This window comes from Rhinatrema bivittatum, chromosome 1, assembly GCF_901001135.1.
Source record: "Rhinatrema bivittatum chromosome 1, aRhiBiv1.1, whole genome shotgun sequence".
In the NCBI taxonomy this organism is placed as follows: domain Eukaryota; kingdom Metazoa; phylum Chordata; class Amphibia; order Gymnophiona; family Rhinatrematidae; genus Rhinatrema; species Rhinatrema bivittatum.
Window position 1 is genome coordinate 590,470,523 of NC_042615.1, and position 21,650 is coordinate 590,492,172.

A 21,650-nucleotide genomic window follows, 5' to 3' on the forward strand; every position below is an offset into this window, starting at 1 on the left:
ATGATACAAAATTGTTCAGAGTAGTTAAATCACAAGCAGATTGTGATAAATTGCAGGAAGACCTTGTGAGACTGGAAAATTGGGCATTGAAATGGCAGATGAAATTTAATGTGGATAAGTGCAAGATGATGCATATAGGGAAAAATAACCCATGCTATAGTTACACAATATTAGGTTCCATATTAGATGCTACCACCCAAGAAAGAGATTTAGGCATCATAGTGGATAACACATTGAAATCGTCAGTTCAGTGTGCTGCGTGTTACGAGGGGGGTGTTTATTGTGCTCTTAGGCCTCAGCCCGACCCCAGACAGATCCAGGGCTGAACCGAGGGTTGACGGCGTGTTCCAGCTTGGCTGACGGTCTTACCCTCTGCCAGGCCTGCAAGCTCCCAAGGCCAACAACATGAAGATGCTGGAATGTGAATGGTCCTCCGACCATTCCGAGCCCTTTCGGACCTGCCGCTTGATTCGGCATGGAGCAGCAGGCCTGGCCTGAGGATGAGGGCAGACGGGCCTTGACATGAAGACATGACACCAAGGCTGATGCGGACGGCATCAGAGACGAGGGCTGGAACAAGACATATTTATTTATTTATTTATTTATTTATAGTATTTCTAGACCGGAGGTTCCTGTATAGAATACATATCACCCCGGTTTACAAGGAACTCAAACTATCGCTTCATTTAGCGGTTTACATTGAACAAGGTTTACATTGCAACATGTTATAACAAATTTATAATGTAGAAAACGATTACTAAAACAAGTTAACGGAACAAGGAACAGTTAAAATAGATAAATAAATAATTAAAAATAGTAGTTGTAAAATAGATAAATAAATAAACAGTTAAAAATAATAGTTGTAATATGTGAGTAAATGCATGATATAATTGTGTGGGTAAATACAGATTCAGAATTGAATTCTACGGAGGTTTTATGCTATGGGCGAGGGGGTGAGTGAAAACTGAATGATAACTTTATTCCTGTCCTTAGCTCTCAGGGAATGCTTGTTTGAATAACCAAGTCTTGAGTTTCTTTTTGAATGTGGTGTGGCAGGGTTCAATGCGGAGGTCTGGAGGTAGTGAGTTCCAAAGTGATGGGCCCGCGGTGGATAGTGCGCGTTTCCTCAGGGATGATTTCGCCGGTTGGGTGATAAGTCTGTTCTGATACGCGCTTCTGGTCGGTTTCGAGGAGGTGTGTAGCTGAAGATCAAACGTTAAGTTGAGTGGAGCGATGTTATGTAATGCCTTGTGTATCATCATTATGGACTTGAATTGGATCCTGTATTTAATCGGCAGCCAGTGGAGATGATGCAGGATTGGGGTAATATGGTCTCTTTTTTTGGCATTTGAGAGAATTCTGGCTGAGGCATTCATGACCATCTGAAGTGGTTTGGTGGTGCATGCTGGTAGGCCTAGAAGGAGAGAGTTGCAGTAGTCCAGTTTCGGTAATATGATGGCTTGAAGGACCAAGCGGAAGTCTCTGTATTGGAGAAGTGGCTTTAGTTTCTTTAAGGTTTGTAGTTTAAAGAAACATTCTTTTGTTGTGTTGTTAACGAATTTGTTGAGGCTGAAACTTCTGTCTATAATGACCCCCAGGTCTTTTACTTGTTGCGTGGTGGGGTGCACGCTGGTGTCCGGACGTTGATTAGCTATAGTAGGTGTGACACCAAGATAGTTGAGGACATGACACCAAGGCTGATACGAAGACATCACGGACCAATGGTCGATGCGATGGCATCCCGGACCAGGGTCAATGTGACGACATCAGGAAGAAGACGTTGAAGCGAAGACAGGACACCAAGACTGATGCAACAGCATCCAGGACGAGACGAGGAACTTGACGAAGTCCAGACGAGACGAGAAGCTGGGAGGGTGAACATTGGCACTGTCTCTCAGGGTGCCCTACTCAGCTCACCTTCACGAGCGGACCCAATGGGCTGGTCGTGGACCACCCTGTCCCACTGCACGCTCTACACAGCCCGAGGAGGCTGGTCACGGACCACGCTGAGAATGAGATGAGCGTAGGGAAGAATCCAGTCAAGGTGGGACTCTGACAACGGAGCCAGATGTTGCCCGAAGCACCACAAAGGCTAGCAGGACATGAAGCTCAGGAGCACAGGGACCGGAGTCCACTGCCAGCATCTCCCACGACGAAGAAGCATCACCTGGAGGTCCACGGCCGGCAGAACGGAAGGCTCAAGAGCACTGAAGCGAACACTAAGAAGGGCAGGACACCAGGAGGTGAAACACCAGGAGACAAAACACCAGGACACCTGGACGAGGACCTCAGGCACGAAGACTTGACTTGACATGACATGAAGACGAAATGAAGAGGAGCTCCACGAAGAAGACCTGACGGACCTCTGGCAGGCAGGAGCCTCCAGAGTGAAGTAACTCCGATGCAAGGCGAAGACTGAAGTGATGGAGCAGCGCTTATAGGGCTCAAGCAGGAAGTCCAATCAAAGGTGGGGCCAGCACACTTCCTGTGTCTGACCCTTTAAATCCTAGAGAGAGGCGCGGCCGCGCACCCAGGAAGAAGCAGGAACTTGTGCAGGACCGCGGACAGTGGCCTGCACAGACGTTGGCGTCAGAGGCAGCAGGGCTTGGCCTGAACGCAGGACCCGATGACGGCAGCGGCTCCAGCCTCTTCAGGAAGCCCCGGGGGCAGCTCCAGCCGCCAACTGAGCCTGGGGATGCGGCCTCCTGTCGCGAAGACGATGGTGACGTCGGCGGTGGCTCTATGCCACGATGGTCAGCGGAGAAGTCCGCGGCTCTGGCCGCGGTGAAAAGGAGGTTTGATGGACGGCCTCTGGGCCACGAAGGAAATCCAGTTCGCGGCTCCAGCCGCATGGGAAGCCCCGACGTCGGCGGCGTCCATGCCGCGTTGGGTGAAGAGAGGTAAGCAGAAAGGTGAGTGCCTGCTCACTGGGGAAGCTCCGCGGTAGGTTCATGACACTGCGGCAGACATAAAAGCAAACAGAATGTTGGGAATTATTAGAAAGGGAATGGTGAATAAAATGGAAAATGTCATAATGCCTCTGTATCGCTCCATGGTGAGACCGCACCTTGAATACTGTGTACAATTCTGGTCACTGCATCTCAAAAAAGATATAATTGCGATGGAGAAGGTACAGAGAAGGGCGACCAAAATGATAAGGGGAATGGAACAGCTCCCCTATGAGGAAAGACTAAAAAGGTTAGGACTTTTCAGCTTGGAGAAGAGACGGCTGAGGGGGGATATGATAGAGGTGTTTAAAATCATGAGAGGTCTAGAAAGGGTAGATGTGAATCGGTCATTTATTCTTTCAGATAATAGAAAGACTAGGGGGCACTCCATGAAGTTAGCATGTGGCACATTTAAAACTAATCGGAGAAAATTCTTTTTCACTCAACGCACAATTAAACTCTGGAATTTGTTGCCAGAGGGTGTGGTTAGTGCAGTTAGTATAGCTGTTTTAAAAAAAGGATTGGATAAGTTCTTGGAGGAGAAGTCCATTGCCTGCTATTAATTAAGTTGACTTAGAAAATAGCCACTGCTATTACTAGCAACGGTAACATGGAACAGACTTAGGTTTTGGGTACTTGCCAGGTTCTTATGGCCTGGATTGGCCACTGTTGGAAACAGGATGCTGGGCTTGATGGACCCTTGGTCTGACCCAGTATGGCATGTTCTTATGTTCTTATCTTTTGTTAGATGAATCATGTCCTTGTGATAAACTCAGAAACTATCAAAAGCAGAAGTACTAGCCATACCCTTCCTTCTATCAGCCAAGTAGTTTCATAACCCTGATGTCTTTTGCCCTTATACTTAAGCGTTTTTTTTCTTGTCCTAATGTGTTTAATTTTTACAGTTTCACCTTTTTAAAAATTTTAAATTTTTTAAAAATAAAACATATGCGCAGGTATCATACGCTCTACCCGCTCCCCCTTTATCTTTGTCGTTTTCTTTTTAAATCTCCTTTTCCCCCAGACTCCATTCTTCAGCCATTCATGCTACAATTAGACTTCCCTTCCTGTGAGCACCAGGCCTGTGCTGGTTTCTGATGAGGCGCAGCACAGTCAAGCCCCAGGCAATTCCTTGGGTTCAAAGCAACAACAGGAGCAGCAGTTACAATTCAAAACACTAATGTCGACTCAGAAATGCACTGAAATAAGTATGAAGCAGAGGGGTATAAACGATTTCTATTGCTTGAAATCCACCATACGTTTATCTAATTCTAATGGGGCTGCTTTATAAATGCGACCCTCACACCCACATCTGCTTTTCTACCAGATACTTGTTATTCTATTCTGTGTTTGGGTATTTTTATTTTTTATTTGCTTTATGAAAAATTTAGGCTAAAAAAAAGATAAGGAACCTGAGGTCAACGTGCAGCTGACATATCTTACACAGTGATGGCAAGGGTTAATTAACATTTCATCTAATTTATTAGAATTCTATATCTCTCCTGTAAAGTGTATTATCCAAGCAGTTATTCTGATAAACATTGACTCATCCTGTGTAACAGTTGTATGGAAATCTATATGCTCCTCCTCTTTTCTCCAATATCTTCCTTTCTTCTTAGTCTTCTCCTTAACATACATCCTTGAGAACTGTTTCCACTGTCTGATGTAGTTTGGTGCTATATTTATTTATTTTTATTTATTTATTTGTTTGTTTTTATATATCGACATTCGATATGGCATATCACATCAATTTACAGATTAACTCATGGAATAATATGATAATGGTGTCTTATTGTTATTACATAGTAACAGAGAACCTTAATTAACAATTTAGAACTTATGTTTGATATACATTGAAACAGTGTAACTTAATTAACAAATTGGAATTTCATTTGAATTACATCAGGCGATTGAGAGGAGTGGCTTGAGGAAGTTGTAGAACTTGGATAGTAGGGGGGGAGGAGAAGGATGGGTACAGGTGGTGTCATTAGCTCGCAGGTTGGAAGGCTTTCTGGAATAGCCAAGTTTTTAGGATTTATATGACTGAATGTTTGTATATATGAATGTTTATTTATAAGACTGAATGTTTGTATATTCTAATGGTGGGTGGGGGTGGAGAGGATTCTAAGTTAAAAGTTGTATTAATTCATATGAAACTAGCTATTTTACCTAGCAAGATTTTAAAAAGATGCTAAGAAAACCAGAGAACCAGGTAAGTTTTCCTATGCGTTTCAGGCTCCCCGTGGAGAAGCATAGTTATATACTGAAGAGCCATTGTGCCACCTGGTGGAACTGTGGTGCTACTGCAGGCTATGTTGGCTGAAAGACTTGGCAAGGGAGTCTGCTAACTTTCTAATTCTCTGAAAATTGTCTAAATTCTTTTAAAGTTTAAGGGTCTCATTTACTAAGCAGTTTTCCCATAAACACAGAATGGGAGAAAAGCTTTAGTAAATCAGGCCTTAAACTACAAAACCAGAAAGCTCATTTTGTAATAGCCACTTTTATGTGTTTGCCCAGTTAGCCAGTGGTTCCCAACCATGACCTGGGGACCCCCCCAGCCAGTCAGGTTTTCAGGATATCCACAATGAATATGCATGAGAGAAAATTTACATGTTATGGAGGCAGTTATGGCAGTAGTGCATGCAAATTTTCTCTCATGCATATTGTGGATATCCTGAAAACCTGACTGGCTGGAGGCTCCTGAGGAAAGGGTTGGGAACTACTGCACTAGTGGGCCAAGTCACTAAAGACTACTATCCGTTAGCTTGCATGCTAAAGAATGAGCTTGTCCTTTTCTGTGGACCTTTTACTGTGTGCATACTCTGCATCTCATTACTTTAGTGACTAGGCCATTAATGCCAATTTTAGCATACGGGCTAAAACATTTTTAGCATGCCATTTAGTGACTTAACCACTTGTTTAAAAGCTAGCTTTCATTAATTTATTCTTTCTGTGTTCCCACTTTCCTTTATGTCTGGAACAATTTGATTCTGGGCTTGAAAAAGCTCCAGGGCGCAGAATGGATTTCTTCCAATAATGTTTTGTCAAAAGGAAAAGGTTAATATAAGAATTCTTCTCTTATCAGTACAGAATGCTTACAGACCCCTACCTATGCACAGCAAGGAAGAATGTGTGAAATATCTGAATGAAACACAAATACCAAGATCTTCCTTATTACAAAACTAACCACTCAGCTGGAAAATATGAAATGACCATAAACACCATCATACCCGGTCTTCACTGCTGTGAAATTTGAAACAACTGCCATTTGCTTTTTATAATCATCGGTCTTTAATGTTAGTCTTCAACTGATGTGTTCTTTTTTGTGTGTTTTCTGTTATTGCAATCATAAATATATGCCAGTAGTCTTATTTTATCAGATAGCAGGAATTATAATCCAGATGATGGAAGACCCAACAGACTTCATGTTGCGAAAGATTTTCTTCCTCAGGAGTAACTTGCCACGACTCCATCTTTGCTCCAACCAGCATTACTTACTGGATACAAAAATGCCAATTTATATTCCTCTAAAGATGGGTGAATAGAACAATCAAAAATAACTACAAGATGAATTATCATTAGTAAAAGAACAAGGCCAGGCAATATATTAAAATCTATCAACAAACTCTCTGCCATTCAGTTTCCTCATTTAAACCAGGAGAAGCCACACTCTATAATGTTTCTGTTCAAAACTGTTCAAGTCTGTTAAGTAATTATCTTGGTCTCCTCATCTCCAGTGGTGTTGTATATGGTTGATAATAGTCCATCTAAGTTGGTCAAAGGAGCGTTGCAATGTTAAACAATGACTGACATTTGGGACCTGCAATTTTTTTTTATGAAGACACAACTCTTTTTCTTCAATTTTGTTTTAATAGTCAATTTCATCCTTCCTACATAAATCAATGGGCACGGACCTAGCAGGTCATAAACCACAAATTGCAACAAGCAGACTGTATGAACATTTTAAGTAACCTGATAGCCAATCAAGGGATAAATCTAATCAATATCCTGTATAGTACATTGATAGAAGGTGCATGAACCCCATGCAAATGTCTCTGGACTACAGGTCTCTCTTCTTGATGTAAGGAGACAACATTGCCTGAACTGCTCTCTCTACCATACATCCCCTGGAGAAAGATATCAAAGGCTGGTCAGAGCACACTGCATGTAGTGTTAAAATGTTCCAATGTTTTCTGATTAAAAAAGAAATCCGTTGTGCCTTATTCATATACTGCAAGACACAGACTTGTCTCTGCATACCTTTAGCTGATTTATATTGTAATAAGTTCTCTCTGTTCCTGTATAAGGCTAGTTTATATGCTGATTTCATTGCTATCACAGGGTAGACCGCTTTCTTTTTAAGTATTTTCCTACATATTTCTAATGTATTGTTCCCTATTCTGTATTAGGTGAGGGACTTTCTGTGCTCATCATGTTTAATTTCTGTGTAGGGATCTTTAGCATTCTGTTTTTCCATCAGGAAGGGTATTGGTATTCTAGGCCCCAATGTAATATTGACTGTGCTTCCTTTTATACAGTAAAGTCCGCGGGAGAGCGGGCGAATGCCCGCTCTCCCGGTGCGCACACCGGCCACTCGACGGTGCTCGCGATTCAGTATTTAAAGTAGACCCGGCGGTAAAAAACGGGTTTGACAGCCGACGCTCAATTTTGCCGGTGTCGGTTCTCGAGCCCACTGACAGCCACGGGCTCGGAAACCGGACACTGGCAAAATTGAGTGTCCAGTTTTTGGCCCGACAGCCGCGGGCCGAATTCAAATTTTTGTTTTTTTCTAACTTTTTTTACTCTTCGGGACCTCTGACTTAATATCGCCATGATATGAAGTTGGAGGGTGCACAGAAAAGCAATTTTTACTGCTTTTCTGTGCACTTTCCCGGTGCTGGAAGAACTTAGCGCCGACCCAAATGTGCGGCTTGGCTCTACATTTTACTTTCTGTATCCCGCGCGCATACCTAATAGGGCCATCAACATGCATTTGCATGTTGAGGGCGCTATTAGGTGTCGTGGGTTGGACACGCATTTTCCTCCCCTTACTGAATAAGGGGTAAGGCAAAACGCGCGTCCAAGAGCAGGCTAACAGTGCGCTCCGTTGGAGCGCACTGTTCTGTATAGGCCTGATAGATAGGATTTTGGCTGCTTGATTTCTGGGAGTTTTGGTATGGCAGATTTGCTATATATAGGATTTTTTCCCTTGCTTGACATTTAACCAGCTATATTCTTTTGAATGTAGTCTGAAACCCAACCAAATTTCACTCTGCAAAATATCAATATAATATACCAAATATAATTACGAAGATCTAGACTTCCTCATCCAAGATAACCAGATATGGCATATAACCCATTCAACCTATGTAATCCCTCCTCCATCATAAGACTCACTTGTAGTAATCTGACATTCTATTTGTTGCTAAATTGTCAAATAAGACTGGGCTGTATTTCCCTATGCTTCTCCAAAGAAATAATTCCAAACATTTCAATGATATTTTCAACTCATGGGCATAGCATCAATAGTATATACTGAGATGGTGGCCCTAAATCAGGTCCTGGTCACTAGAAATGTGTCTTAGAATAAATGTTATGAGATATCACTTCATTTCTACTTTGGGGCTACGATAATATGCATTATGGAAGGGGTATTAAGGGGATTTGGTATATCTCTTTAAGGGTCTTTTTGGGAGAGAACCACTAAGGGGAAATGTTCTGAATCAATATAAGATGGTACTCGGAATGGGAATGGGTCATTTTTGGAGTTGGAGCTAGAAGCTGGAGTGAAGCCAGGATAGGTGAGTCTCTCTCTCTCTCGCTCTCTCTCTTTCTCTCTTTTGCTGCAGTCACTGATCAGTGTGCTGTAAGTCCATGGTTCCAGGATTCCCATACTAAATTCCTGGGCAGCATCATTGTGTCACTTGGGAGGAATCATGGACTACTACATGAGCTGGAACCCATTCCTTGAACGGAAAAGAAGATGTTTGAGGAGCAAGTATGAGAACTGAATACTAACTCTTCATAAAGAAGAGGGACTAATTCCCCTCTTTCTTTGCTAGAGGGGAGGAAGGAAGAAATAGGGATGCTATTTGAAAATAAAAGAGATCCTTAGAGGAAGAGTATTTTGCTATTACTATTGTTGCTCAATGTTGTAAGACCCTGTGAACCCTGATCTAATCAGTGAATTTTTAAAATTTGTCTCTCTGCTTGCTGGAAACACCAGACTTTAAAATTAAAGGCTTTGTAGTTTGAATATCGTTTTAGGGGGAGGCCCACCTTAATTCCAAAATGTGGGTTCCTGAGAGACATCTGTCAGTTCTTGGAAGAAGATGAGATGTAGTCAGAGGGGATCACAGAAGTGAAAGAAGTATTTTGTTAATTTCCCTATCTAGCTTTCCACTATGCCCGGTCCATTACATCATCTTCTTGACCCTTTTTGATTTTGTAAACCCACAGAGGCTGCTGCTGCTTAATTCTGAAATGAGCATCAGACACTGTCATTTTATGTGCCCCTAAAGGGGGATATAATACTGTGACCCCCAAGAGCGGAGCAGGAAAGGATGAGCTTTTGAACTATCACAGGTCCAAAATGGCTAATCTCTCGCTCTCTCTCACCTTTCCTGCAGCCACACATAAAGAACACTTCTTTTTTGCATTGTAGCTATTAAAAATACAAGTGGGATCTCTGGAGGTAGAGGAATGAAGTAAGTTACATAATATTTTGCAGGTTCATGGATTCACCAACAGAAAAAATATCATTTCAATAATAAACACAAACTTATCACAAATGTCTTAAACCAAGAGTATGATTCTTCTCTCAAAATGTTCTCACTTTGTGTCTTGCAGGACTCACTTCATTCTCAGAAAATCACTCAGGTAAGTATAAATTATTATTCAATCCTCATATCGTCTCTTGTGTCTCACTGTGCATCAATTTCTGTGTGTCCTCGATTAACCCTGCATTTATTTCTGTGTAGTGCTTCTGTGATTCTGGACAGAAGTGTACTGTCTTTGTAGCAGGTATGCAGCACAATACAGCACACAGTTCTGCAGCCTTTGCTGGTGATGCTGGAGTGTGTAGGCATGCTTTCTTCTTGAGTTCTTTGTTCCTCAGTTCCTCCAGTTCTCAGCACAGCCTCAGTACAAAAGTATAAAATAAAAAAGAGAGACTATCTACCTTTTCAGTGAGCTACCTTCCACAAGATAGTCTAGGTATTTGTGTGCCTCGCTCACTGGAATCTCTGAACTGAGTTATATACTAACTAGTAAAAATCAACAATAAATAAATGTATGCCCTTATCTAGTTTCTTTCTCTGATTATATTATATATATATATATATATATATATATATATATATATATATATATATATGTCTGTCTCACTGGTGTACAGCTCTAGTAGAGAAGGACTTTAGGTGGGGGAGATATTTTCCTTGATTTTCTTTATCTCTACAAGTATTAATTTGGAGATTTGTCCAATTTTTGATTGAAACTAAGGCCTGGATTCACTATTCTCGTAAGAGCCAAAATTGGATCAACTGTACTGCCCACCCTGCCCAAAGAATAGAATCCTCAAGCTTGTATCATGACCCTGAGAGATCAGCCTACACTTGATTTTCTTTTCCTGCCAAATAACACTAATTATTTTTTAAATAGTTGAATGGACCTTAATAATATTTAGAAATGACCATTAGATAGGAGATGTTTTTTAATTGCAGAATCATTAAACTATTATAATTCTTATAGTTGTTCATATATGATGTTTGGTGCTTCCTTAAATCACCCTTTCAAATCAATGCTATATTTCATTTATGTTGAGCTCTGGAAATGGTGGAGGGGTATTTTGATTAATGATGTCAGGAATAATGCTGGCGATCCCTGTGTCACCTCCAGAAGCACATTTTTGGTGGGCTAAATCATGGGTGAAGTCAAACATACAAGAGCTCTTAAAATAATTATTCTACTTAATACAATGTATGATTTTAATTTTTACAAAAAAAAAGTCCCAGTTCAACACTTATGTATCAAATGATAGTTCAAAGAAAAAACATCTGATTATAGACTTTAAACTTTTAAATCACTGGTGTCTCTGTTCCTGTTTAGCAGTTCCTTCATAACACCTGGCAGATACTTTGTTATTATTTCAACATTTACATCATTTTCTGATCATATGCATCATCGGTCCCATATTATGTATTTTTTAAAAGAATTTTCTATTGCTTTGTAAAATGTGGACGGAAAGGTTACTTCTCGTACTCATACTCATAATGCATTGCTAGCATTATGAGATTAAAAGCGGGAAGTAACCATATTTTTATAAAATGAAATGCATTATGAGCATGAATACAGTAAGTTTAAAGTCTATATTCAGATTTGTTTTTCTTTGAACTATAATTTTAACTTTTGCCACTCTTTTTTTTCTTTACAGGTTTATAGAGAGAAATGCAGCCTTTGCCGAGTATAAAACTTAACTCAGTGCTGTCATCTAGTGAATGGTAATGATATTATAGGCATCAAAAATACATAAAATTGTATTCTCCTGAATTACATTTATACTCTGCCTTATCAATCCATAAGGGTTGCCCTAAGTGGTTTACCACAGTTTTAAAAATACATTTCACTGCAGCATATTTCATAAAAATCCATTTGATTAAATACATTCATGAGTACATTTCAGAGGAAATACATACTAAGCCTAATAATAATAAGAAATATTCTATCACAGAGCTAGCACTCACGCCTCGCTATTTACCTATTGTCCTCGCAACATTTTATGAGTTTTATAGCTGAAACTAAAACGAGTTTACAGTTACTGCAAGCAGGACTATGGCAAAGGATGAGCAAGAAGGGAAAGAAACCACCCTGAGCAACAAGCCAGAGGCAGTGTCGCATCACCTTTTTGAGTCAGCCTGTGAGTCTGTGACCCTACGGAACGGAAAGGAAAGCGGGGGAGGGGGAGGGTGCTCCAAAAGAACTGCCTAGTATGCAGTTTTGTCCAGCGACGACCCTGACTGTTATGTGGATACTCAAAAGATGCTCCCCTGATTCTCTAGATGAGAGGGTCACTTCTGAAAACAAAAACCCCCAAAGAGGATGTGACCAAACAAGCCAAATGTAAACCTCCACCTCAGAGAAGGGTCACGAACATAACTCCACCTCTCAACTATGTGGTTTAGAAAGGGCATGTATATAGCACACATCCTTACAATTAAAGGTTCTCTCAGGGATAGGAAGCAGAGAAAAATAAAATAACCCCCCCCCCCCACAAAATATTATTATTAAAAGTAATAAAAAAAATAAATCAGTGCATGCATGTTTACTTAACACATCCACCCATACTGAGGGACGGTAACTTTTAAATTGGCGTGCGGGTGCACATATGCACACATTCATCAGCTTCCACCCAGGGACGCAGCTATTTTATAAAATAAGTACGTATATGTGTGCATGTTATACATAGCCTGGCTGTGCATACATGTGCGCTGAAATTTACTTAGGTACAAGCCTGTGCGTGCAAATCCCGATTCTACCACATAAGTGAAGGGATTTTATAAGGGATGCACGTGGATGTATTTGCCAGTTTTTCCAGTTCATTCCCAGTTTGCCCAGTTAACAGATTCTCCAACCTCCCTGGTTTGATAGCCTACACACAACCCCAATTATCCCAGATCCTTTAAACCCCTCTGAAATGCTCCTTTTTTTTTTTTTTTTATTTACACGCCATGCATAGCAGAAGTAAAGTTACCCAGCAGGGGCCCTCAACACGTGCCAGATTTCATAAATATTTACATGCAAATTTCTGGTTAAAGTCCCAAAACATCCATGTATTGCCCAGGCCCCTGCAGACCACATCCATTCCCTGCCCCTTTTTGAGAAGTTCCAAGATGTGCGCGTAGCGGCATTTTCTTGCAAATCCGGGTGACTTTTAAAGTCCACGCGGTGTGCGCGAACCCAGCATTTTCGCATATCCCCTAATTTTGGTGCACTTCAGGCTTTTAAAACTCATCTTTAAGGAGACAAAAAACCCAAGTCATTATAGTAAAGCAACATTTATTAGCATTGGAAAAAAAAATTGCTTTTGCACATTATAAATGTTGCGATTCTGCCCCATTTTGGGCAGTATCTCACCTTTTTTCCTCCTTTTTATCTGCTCAGCGGTTTCCTCAGTGCGGCTGGAGCCGCGCTGTTACAACTCTTAATACGGCCCAATGCCGCCAACGCTCTCCTCATGTGGCTGGAGCCGCGCCATTGAATATCACGTGGCTCGAAGGCCGCCGATACGTCCCTCATGTGGCTGGAGCCACGCTGCTTCACCCCATGCGGCCCGGAGGCTGCCGACATGTTCTTTATGTGACTGGAGTTGCGCTACAGCAGTCTTTGCGGTCCGTAGACCATCCCTGATCAGCTGCTGTAAGGCGGGCCTTTCCGCCATGCCTCTATTCGGTCAGGAGGCCGCCAACAGCTCTCTTTCACGGCTCGGAGGCCACCAAACTTACCTCCGTTCCCTCGAGGGGAAAGGCCTTCAGCCCCGGCCTTTCCTGCGGCAGGAAGCCACCTCTGGTCCACGCTCCACGGCAGGGAAGACGCAGACCTTCTCGGGGCCTGCTCAGGGCCTAGCTCCTGCTCCTGCAGTCTTCCTCTCAGCAGGGCTGCTGTCCAAGGTCCTGCCCCCTTCTTCCTAAGGGGCGAGGCTGTGCCTCCTCTCTCATCTTAAAGGTACAGCATGGGGGTGGTGCTCTTCTGACATCATTAAGGGAGTTTTCTCTTCAGCCCTATAAAAAGGACCTGGCTTCACTTTTCCCTTGCCTTCGCAAGGAACCAGTCCTCCTTAGGACTTCTCGTCTTCAAGCTTCTCAAGGCACTTTGTTTCATGTGGGATCCCGTGTCTTCATCTTCTCTTGGTCTCTCTCCTCGTCAACCTTCTGTGTACCAGATGTTCCCAACGTCCATCCTTCAGATGTCTTCACGTCTAGATGTCTTCCTTCTTCCAATGTCCTTCTTTCTGGCAGTGCAAGTCTCCAAGAGGTTTCAGCTTTTACATTCCTTATCCCGACTTTTGTCGTCGAGGTATTCCTTCGAATCCTGAACCTTACCTGGATCCTGGTGATCCGCATGGTCCGCGCCTGGCCTTGATTGACTGTGTATGACTCGCCTTGGTACAGGCCTCGCTGGAGTCTTCGCCTCATCATCTCTTCTTCCTGTGTGGGGAACCACCAGCGTGGTCCGTGACCTGCCTTCACTGGCTACATAGGGCGCATGATGTGACAGTACAGACTCAGCATTCTGCAAGCAACTCAAGTGGGGAACCACTAGCGTGGTCCGTGACCAGTCCTGATCGGCAGTGTAGGATGCGCCTACCTGCGTGGCCCGCAACCAGTTCAGCTCGACTGTGTAGGGCACGTGACATGGCAGTACCGACTCAATACTTTTCAAGCAACTTGTCTTTTCCTGAGTTTCTTTCTTTATGTGTCCAGAGTCTCGCCTTACTCCACATATCCAGGATCTCGTCTCACTCTACGTGTCCAGACTCTCATCTCACTTCAAGTATTCAGAGTCTCGTCTCATCCTTAGGCCTAGGTTGAGTTCTCAATGTCAGGACCATGCTTCTGGGCAGAGCTTCAGGGTCAGAACTGGGTCTGAGGTTCCAGAGTCAGGATGTGGTCTCTAAGCCAGGCCTCAGCATCATGCACAGCGTAGGCCAAGGACCCAGCATCCACCAAGCCCTAGGCCTACATATAGCTGAGGCTTCAGAAATGGGTGAAAGCCTCTTCTTCGGATCACTCTCAGACCGGGTAAGTGGGGGCTGGAGAGCATCCTGGCCCCAGCAGTTTTTGAAGGGTGGGAGGGACGAGCTGTTGGGGAGCCTCAAAATGCCTCTTTTCTTGTAAATCAGTATTTGTTTTTTTATATTTATTTCATTTGTAAACTATAGAAAATTAAATAAATATTAATGAAATGAAATTCATGGAATTCCCCCCCAAAAATGAAATAAAAAATGAAATTAATTTTTTTCCTTCAGGTCCCTAGTTATTTTAAGAGGATCAACAAAGAATTATTTTCTTTGGGAAGAAAGACTACAAATGTAGATAAGAAAACTATTAGAGAAATCAAAAGAGCAGAAGCAGGTCAAAAATACTTTTCAGAAGCTGCACCTGTATTATTGAACTCCCTCCTGGAAGAGATCCACAAAATAAATGACTATTCCCAGGGCCGGTGCAAGGGGATTGGGCACCCTAGGCCCCTTCAGCCTTTTGCCGCCCCCCTGTCGTGCCGCCCCCAGATACGCCCCCGGTCGCAGCCCCAACTCCTCCCCCCAAAAAGAAAACTTACAAAATAGCTGGTAGTCCAGGTGGGGGCCCGGTGACAGGGGCTACCGGTGCCAACCAATGGCACCGGTAGCCCCTGTCACATGGTAGGGGCTAAAGGCCACCGGCGCCATTTTGGTTAGTGGCAGCTGAGGCCCCAGGAGCGGCAGATTGCTCCCAGGCCCTCTGCTGGACCAGAAGGGGGGCGTCGGGAGGGTGGCACGGTGAGGCGAGGGCTGGCAGAATTTTGAAAGGGCACTTTTTGCTCTTTCAAAATTCTGTCGCCTGCCGCGGCGCCCTAGGCACAGGCCTAGCTTGCCTAGTGGTTCCTCCGGCCCTGACTATTCCCATTTCAGAAGACATAATTAAAACTTGGCTTTTCCACTAGGCTTTTCATGTCAAACTTTCTGCCTGTAGAAACATGCATTAAAAAAATCATAAGAACGTAAGAAGTTGCCACACTGGGATCAAACCCAGGGTCCATTAAAAACATTTTATGCCAGTGCATTATTTTGAGTGCCTGAACATGCTGTTAAAACATAGTATTTGGTTGACATGCTTAGATAGCTAGCTCAAGTTAAGTTTATGCTGTTATTATATATTTTTATAAAGTAGGCATAAACATTGATTTAAAGTTTAGAAAATGTTATGCGCCGTATTCTATGTCAAACTGCATATATCGTGGATTATATGTTGCCACTTTACTTGTACCCGAGCTTGGGTTAATCTTTTAATCAAAAAGGTGGATAATGAATTCAAATAATAAATACTGATAAATTTAGATTAATTGTTGTAGTATTATCACTCATTTGCAAAAGGTTTCTCATTTTAACTTCCATCCTTAAAAACTCCTCTAGGTGGCAGCAGATTAGTATAGTGTAACATGGAAAAGTCTGGAATTAAAATAAATCAGTAGGGAAGTTCATGTAAAAAAAGTTTGCTGCTTTTTTTATTTTTGAGTTTTTTCTAATTATTGTTTTGGTTCATTTTGAGGTCCATATTCAATAAGTCAGTGCATAGACAAATTATCTGGCTGAAGTTAGCTGAATAACTTGTCCTGGATATTCAGTGGGACAAATATCCCACTGATTATACTCACCTAAATTTATCCGGCTAGATAACAAAAAAATCTAATCAGTTATGTTTGAATATAACTGGTTCGGTTTTTAATGTTAATACCCACAGCCCTCAGGTGCTTCCCCCCAGCTATCAGACTCACCAGCTCCCAGCTCTGTCTTTTGTGGCTGAACGCTGCCATTACACGCCAATGGCGGGCTCCCTCCAACACCTGCCTTAGGCTTGCATGTGCACCTTGGCGGGAACTTGGAGGAGCCCCTCATGGATGATGTCACCACCCTCCGGGCATTTAAACCTGTTCTTCTCTGCACTCCTTGTTTCAGCAACAGGTCTCCTGAGCAATCTGCTCTTCAGTGCGTGTTGGTATGCTCTCCTGTATTTGTCTGCTTGTGTTCTTGGTTGCCTGTGTTCCTGCATCCTGCTGTGTTAGAATGTTCCACATCATCTCTCCCTGTCTTGTCCTGGTCACCTCTGTTTTGGTCTATTCCTGTCCTGGTCCTTGTCTGACCCCATCTCCCCTGGCCTGACTCTTTGGATTGACATTGGCTTGGACCCTGACCTTCCTGATTGCCACCTGGATTTGACTTTCTGCTTTGGACCTGACTTCTCGCTGTCTGCTGCCTGCCCCAACCTCTATCCAGTCTATTAGTTCTCATTGTCCACTGCCTGCCTTGACCTTTGCCTGGACTTGGAAACTTGCTCTTGCTATCGCCCCAGGGATCTTTCAAAGACCTGCCAGCCATCAGAACCCAAGAGCTTAACTTGTGTGGAAGATGGTTGGTATAGGAGAAGCTTCTGCCCGTCCCACCTCAGGGTACGTCGTCCAGCTGTCAGGAAGGCCTGACGGGCTTCCTCCTTCGGCTGTGCAAACCACATTACAGTACAAGGGTCTACTCCCTAACATTTAACTTACCTGGACTTGTGTGGCCACATCACTTGCTAAGTAACTGGATATCTTCAAAGATCACTGATTAAGTACCACTATAAAGCAAGGGAAAAAAAGAGCCTAGCAGACCTGTGGCTAAATTGCTTTGAATACAAACATAAGAAATTGCTATACTGGGTCAGACCAAGGGTCCATCAAGCCCAGCATCCTGTTTCTAACAGTGGCCAATCTAAGTCACAAGTACCTGGCAAATACCCAAACACTAAGTAGATCCCATGCTACTGATGCCAGTAATAGCAGTGGCTATTCCCTAAGTAAACTTGATTAATAGCAGTTAATGGACTTCTCATTCAAGAACTTATCCAAACCTTTTTTAAACCCAGCTACACTAACTGCACTAACCACATCCTCTGGCCACAAATTCCAGAGCTTAATTGTGCGTTGAGTGAAAAAGACATTTCTCCAATTAGTTTTAAATGAGCTACTTGCTAACTTCATGGAGTGGTCCCTAGTCCTTCTATTATCTGAGAGAGTAAATAACTGATTCACATTTACCCATTCTAGACCTCTCATGATTTTAAACACCTCTATCATATCCCCCCTCAGCCGTCTCTTCTCCAAGCTGAAAAGTCCTAACCTCTTTAGTCTTTCTTCATAGGGGAGCTGTTCCATCCCCTTTATCATTTTGGTCACCCTTCTCTATACCTTCTCCAGTGCAACTATATCTTTTTTGAGATGCAACGACCAGGATCTCTTAATATTTATTTCAGTTCATTTCAGTTGCAGAGCTCAAATACATGTTAATAATTTAAGAAAAATAAAGAACCCCCCAAAAAGAAATGGTCCCACTCTCGTTTCCGACCACTTTCCGTTTCTGCAAAAAGTCTGTCATGCAGAAAAGGGCAGGAGAAATCCCCAGTTAATCTTGCCCCGCCCATGCCCGGTTTGAAAGTTACGTGGCTGGCCCTGAGGCCAGGGGAACTTTTGCTTTACAGCCATACAGTATGCAGTGAATATAGAATGAGCAAGTTTCAAAGTGCTTTATGTGGGTAAATGAGCCTATCTGAAAATTACTGTCCTCTACAGCCAACACTACACCTGGGCTTCCATAGCATGCATACATTTAATCGGATTTGTCTGGGCAAAAAGGAGCTCTGGCCAGCTCTGAGTACTCTGACATAGGTAAAACCAGGCTCGGGCAGTGTTGCATAGACCCTGATATATATTAGCAGTCCCACCCCTGATGAGCCTGATTGGACTTCAGGGCTTCTAAAGGGGAACTCAGACACCAGGAAAATGTTCTAAGATGTAAGGACTGAATTATGAGGACCAGCACTAAACTGAACTGTGAATTTTGCCTTTGAAATACTGCAAGGCTGTGCCAGGCCATGTGCTTTCTTGTGAAGTATATATAGATATAACCTGGTAATGGAATCCTAGATTGGAGTGGCTTACTTGGAGGAGGCCCCAGAATTCTGGCAGGTATTCTGGCAGATGTATTTAAGTCATGGAGGAAAACGACACCTGTACATGGTTTTTTCAAATATATGCACAATATTGCCCCTAAGGAACTACATAAGAACATGCCATACTGGGTCAGACTAAGGGTCCATCAAGTCCAGCATCCTGTCTCTAACAGTGGTCAATCCAAGTCACAAGTACCTGGCAAGTACCTAAACATTAGATAAATCACTAGCTACTATTGTTTGAAATGAAAAGAGGAAATATCAATGATATTTTCAAAATAAAATAAACGGAAAATGAATGATATGTCAGTTCTATTTTAGTTTTGTTTCATTTCGTGCCACCGGCTGCTGCCATTAAAAAAATAATGACCAGAATGTCTATGGGTACTATCACTCCTCCTGCAGTCCCCCTCCCTGGTGCCATACATTTTGTACAATGAAAGGTCAGCATCATTATGAGAAATGGCACTAGTGAGACAGGAGCGATAGGAGATCACTCCTGACCCAGGGGGATGGGGGAATGTCCCTTTTAAGGATATTGTTACCTTGCGACGAATTGGGGCAGCAGGGGCGCTGACTTCCGGCTTCCTTCGGCGGCGTTCTCGGGCTGCAGCACGGGCCGACGCGACGCAGTCGCAAGCTCCGCCCCCCACAGCGCGCCGGACTTTAACACGGAAGTCCCTGCGTTACGCGGGAACTTCGGGTATTTAACGAGCTGAGCCCAGCACAGCATTGCCTCAGCTACAGGCTTGCTTGTGCTGGTGCTCCTGTGTGTTAGTCTGGTTCCTGTTTGTTGCTGACTCGGATTGCCCCTGGACCTGTTGCCTGCTGCCTGCCTGCTGACTCGGATTGCTCCTGGACCTGTTGCCTGCTGCCTGCTTGCTGACTTGGATTGCCCCTGGACCTGTTGTCTGCTGCCTGCCTACTGACTCGGATTGCTCCTGGACCTGTTGCCTGCTGCCTGCCTGCTGACTCGGATTGCCCCTGTACCTGTTGTCTGCTGCCTGCCTGCTGACTCGGATTGCTCCTGGACCTGTTGCCTGCTGCCTGCCTGCTGACTCGGATTGCCCCTGGATCTGTTGCCTGCTGCCTGCCCTTGACTCGGACTGCTTCTGTACCAGTTTGTCTGCAGCCTGCCTTGAGTACAGTCTGTGCTCAGTGCATCATCTCCACTGGCTGAGAACCCCTCGGATCTACCATTCCGAAAGGTAAGATCCTTGACTAACTTGGATTCACATTTAACCATAACAGATATGTGTTAAGATTGACTATGGCAGGGTCTGGGATATCCACAAGGGGTGAGAGAGAATCTAGGTGGATTACACAAGGAGGTAAGAGAAATGTCAAGGGGGCGGGGGGGGGGGGTTTAAAAAAGTCAGGCCTGGCTGAGGGCTGAACAGTTTTCCTGATTGTTGCTATTGATAAGTTTGAAAAGTCTAATTTAATGTATTTTTATTTATTTTTCCCAATAGATATTGCTTTTATTTCTGCTGTTTTTGAGTCTGTGTTTATGTGTTGCTGGATTATTACAATTCATTATTTCTCTAGTTGTTTGTAACTTGCTAGTCTTTAATTAAAATTCCCGGTATGTTTTTAAAAGGAGAAATACAGAGGCTTGTACCTACAAGTGTTATTTACTCCCTCCCACCCTCCCCTCTCCTACCCACCCCTAAAGTTTTTTTTCTGAAATAGTTCTCTCAAGAATTTAGGTTGACAATCCAACAGCTTAAACATTAGTCAAGATAACACTATATAAGTCAGCTCGCTGACATTTATTAGCAAAATGGATTTAATTCAGTGTAACAATTATGGTGCTTATATCCCAAGGCATACCATTTGGAGACTTAAGGGTTGTTTAATTTTCCTCCAGCTGTCTGCAATGAAAAATTAACTGACTCTTCTGAAAGAAGAAATGTCTAAGCTTCATAAAACTTTCTTTACCTCTCAGATCCAGAATATTACACCAACTCCCGCAGAGGATTCAGAAACCTAGGAAAAAAATGGATTACAATGGACTCTGGTAGAATACGATATGTGACTGAGGCACCCAGTCTCCTCAACAGAGAAACATCCAGGATATATGCCTCCACTTCTACAGAGGTGTCAAAAATCCAGGAATAAATTGATTATGGTGGGTTCAGGTAGAACAAGTCTGTAATGAATAGACATCCGTTCTCCATAATGATACCCTTATATAATGCCTTTTCTACATTGTAAAATGAAGCTGCTCCAACAACTGAAAATAAAGTGGTGTCTGAAAAGGAAGACGATATCCCTTGTATCTGAATACCCTTTAACATTATCAAACCTGATAAAATAAAACTCCTTCTGCTGGAAGATTTTGTTTTTTGTAGGGTTTGGGTGGACCCTTAGACACTGTGGCAGCTGACCACGTCCACGGGGGGAAGTCCCGTGAGGGGCCACAGGTCAGGCTCAGCTCTGGACACACAAACACAGATTATATCTTTTATTAGACAGTTTGTGAAGCCACCAGAGGTGGCGGTAGTGAGTATAAGATGGAGCCTAGCTGGACTAGTATTCCTCAGGGCGCTAGAACAGCACCTTCTCCGGTAGCAGTGCTGTAGGAAGAAGAACTGAGAAAATGAGTACAATAAGATATACACAGAGTCCCCAGTATGGAGAAGCCCCGAGATAGGGAGAGCTGGCCCTTGAGGAGCGAGTACCAGATCCCTGGGCACAGAGATTTGTTGGCAAGTACTCACGCAGCAGTTCTCCGTAGAAGATGGCACTGGTGCTGGAACAGAGGCAGGCTCTCGAGGAGTAAGTACCTGGTTCCAGGAAAACAGCTCTGAGTAGATGGTAGTAGTACTCACAGATGGTGTCTGTAGCGAATTCTTCCAAGTAGAAGAGGAGATGGACACAGGCAGCGAGTCAGGGAACATGGGTCCTCGAGGAGCGAGTACCAGTTCCTGATAGCGACCTGAAAGAAGCAGAGAGGCCCCCT